General features: G+C 38.7%; 1 pseudogene; it reads left to right on the top strand.

Moving 5' to 3' along the window:
* Positions 1–245: 245 nt before the first annotated feature.
* On the top strand, positions 246–386 carry LOC118328964 (annotated as a pseudogene).
* Positions 387–3,403: the final 3,017 nt, after the last annotated feature.

Raw genomic sequence — 3,403 nt, 5'->3', positions numbered from 1 at the left:
CCACCTGGTCCACAATAGTCACAATGCCCTTCACCAAGGCACTGGCTCAGATCTGGAGTTGGTCCCTGTTGGCACCGCACAGGGGATGCTCACTGCTCCTAACAGTTGGGAAGTAATGCAAGGAAAACAATTGCTTCACCCTCTGTTAGTCTGGGATTATATATTATATTATTTTATATTGTAGGGACCGTCAGCCGGGGGGCTGTGTCTGGGAATGGGGACCCACTCTCTGACTCTTCCAACTCATACTTACCTGGCAGGGGAGATACCATGATCAAGAAGGTGGTTCACCCAGGGCACTGTGTGGACGGTGTTTTAGCATTAATTAAAGGTAAAACTGTAAAAGCTTATTCATGTTTGGCCCTTTAATGCACGTTAGTGTCATTGTTGTGTGTTGTATAGCTGCTGTCCTACAAATTTATTTAGTCCTTGTAATTTATTTATCTAATTATCTTCTGTCCTCCTAATTAGGGATGTTGACATATTTTGAGTGGTGTTGTGTGTATTCAATATCTGAAGTGAAATTTGTGAGATTTTTTTATTTTCACCACGTCTCTGTGAAGCAAGTGGAAAGGGGTGTCCCTCTAATACAGCAATAAACCTGTTTGGGCAGCAGTGTCCTTTTAGCACACAAAAACCTGTATGTGTGTGTGTGTAAGTGTGGTGGGGGTAAACAGGGGTGGTGGGGGGGGATGGAGAATCAGCATCTTCTGTCAACACAGCTGATTGCCCTTTGTAAAGAAGTCTGTGTGTGTGTGTGTGTACGGTGGCCCAAGAGGTATCAGCGAACCTCAAACCACAACACAAGGGCAGAAAACATTGTTGTCAACATCTGTTGTCGCTTACGTCTGTAGTGTTTTGGGTTTTGCTGTTGTAGTGCTTTGGCTTGTAGTGTAACGTTAGCACTCCAGCTCGTAGCGTAACGTTAGCTCTCTGACTCGTCGGGTTATGTATCTAAGATTCGTCCTGTTTACTGTAGTAGTGAACAATTTAATACTAACAACGATATCAATAATAATGGCAGCATGAATGATAAACACATAAAACAATCAATGTATGGTAAAGAACTGATACCTCAGTGTGTGTGGAGGACACAACATTGTGTTATAACTGAGGATATATCTGAGCAGCAAAGGAATGAATTGATTGGAAGATTGTTTATTGTGGGGATGAAGGAAAGCGTATAATCTCTCTCTGTGACAGACTTGATTAAAAAACAAGTAGAATCGAAGTGAAACGACAGATATCGATATCAGAGCCGGATAAAGGTCACATACTGCTAAACACCCTTCGATGTCAAATCCTTGTAACTGAAAATTTGGTGGCTTTTCTTGTTGTTGTTTGTTTTTCTCTTTCTGTCTCCCTCACTGCCTGAAATGTCTGCAGTGCTTTGAGTTGAACAGGTTCATTATTGCAGGGGTCTGTGAGTCCTATTCAAAGCTCACAGCATGCCGGCAACAAATATAAGCTTCAGCGGAAAAACTTTCCAAACTCTTATTAGGAGTTTGTGGACTTTTTAGAAGATATGAGGCAGTAATCTGACAGCTGAACGGCGACAGTAATAGTTGAAGTTATGCAGTGCTTTCTTTACCTTTGTGTAAATTCTAAACATAAAATAATATATCTCTCACTTTGCTGGTTGAAATGTATACTTTTGAAATGTTGGCTCTGATACAAGAGGGACTGTTCAGTTCTCACTGTCGTACCTAAACTAAGCTGGGGTTTTTCAATACTTTGATACTTTTTCAATACAATCAAAATCCAAAGCATGTGACATTTATGCGCACTTCCGAGGGCCTTCTCTCTCTGCTTCCCTACACCGATGAATTTCTAACTAGCTAATGTAGCCAGATACTGTCAGTTAGCTTAATTCAGACTCCATGGTTGCTTGCTCGCTAATGTTATTGCTAGCAAAATAGTATGACTGAATATGATAGCTAGCGTTAGCTTACTAACTTATGTATTATATGAAACAATGTGGTTTTAATGATGCAATAAATGATGTAGCGGTACAAAGCTAACGAGCTTCGAGGTGTTGGCTGACTTAGTTAGTAGCGAGCTAGTTAGTATCATGGACCTAATTGTCCAAATAAAATATAGGAACATTGCAGATAGTAACATTATTATAAATATGATTGTCAGTTATTTTACAGCATTCAGTCTAGTACAGAGCGTGTGCAACAGACTGCAGTTCACTGAACGGCCACTGGCGGCGCTGTTAGCTATCTGCACATTGCTCTACGAACCCAGGCACACACACATACAGACAATGTCAGTACATGAAGGCAGACACAGCAAGACCGGATGTCCCCCTGGTGCCACATCACGTCTCCCTCCTCTGCAGAAAAATGTGAAGTAAAATCATCAAATCACATTTATTGTTCCTTCGGCTCCAACAAAGGAAGCTGTTTCTAGTAGTGACGGACTGTGTGAGAGGGTTTGTGTTAAATGAGTCAGTCCTGCTAGACCTCATCTAATGCTTATCACAAGAACTCAACATTGCAGAGCGGCTTTCTAATATTCTTCCACTTTCTGTACACGAGTAAATGTTTCACAGGTCTGAAGAGAAAAACGCTGAAAAGTTAAAGGATTTATTTTGTGTGCTTGAATTGTCAGTTTTGTTCCTCTCTGTCACAAAGTGGTGCAATTAAACACATAATTAATGTCTATATTCAAACTGTAAAACCTAATGAGCTCAAACTGTTGGAAACTGATCATAAAATAACTCAAATATTTATTGTTAAGGTAACTTGTGAATTGTACTAATTCCATTCAATTAACTGAAGTTCTTTAGTGGAAGAAAACTGAGAAAATTCAATTTAAATTGTAACATTTGTAAAAAGAAGATGCATATGAGTGTAATATACTAACTAGTTTTAAGTGAAATTAATGAAATTGGTGCAATTGATTTAATTTACTCAAGTTAAACAATATTTAGTTATTTCAGTACTCAAATCAAATGTTTTTTTCAGGCTTTAAATTCATCACCTCAATGATAACAATTAAACAGTTTAAGACGATTGGTTTCATCAAACAATTTGAGTTGAACTAACTCATCAGGTTTTACATAAAAAGTGTAATTTCATGTTTGTTTTATTTCAGTTTTGTTATAAAATAACTGAATTGAACCCAGTGAGCCGACCCTCAAGTTGGTGTTTATAACCTCATTCTTATCTGACAGAAACTGATGAGTTTCTGCGAAGAACAAAAGTGCAACTTGCTTTAATAAACACAGAAAGGACAGATTGAGATTCATTGAAGTTAAAGAGGGAAACGTTTTGCAAAAGGGAGACTAAATGTTACTCACTGTTGAGTCATTTTCACAGCAACAAGGCTGCAGTGTTGTTATCTGTCTGTCTGCTATTGAGAACACGTGTTCACATACTTGGACAATAAAGCTGAT

The sequence above is a fragment of the Morone saxatilis genome, unplaced genomic scaffold (assembly GCF_004916995.1).
Source record: "Morone saxatilis isolate NCDOM2014 unplaced genomic scaffold, NCSU_SB_2.0 Contig18, whole genome shotgun sequence".
NCBI classification, from domain to species: Eukaryota; Metazoa; Chordata; class Actinopteri; family Moronidae; genus Morone; species Morone saxatilis.
Note: the sequence above shows the minus strand (reverse complement) of the source record. Positions and strands in the feature narration are given on the sequence as shown.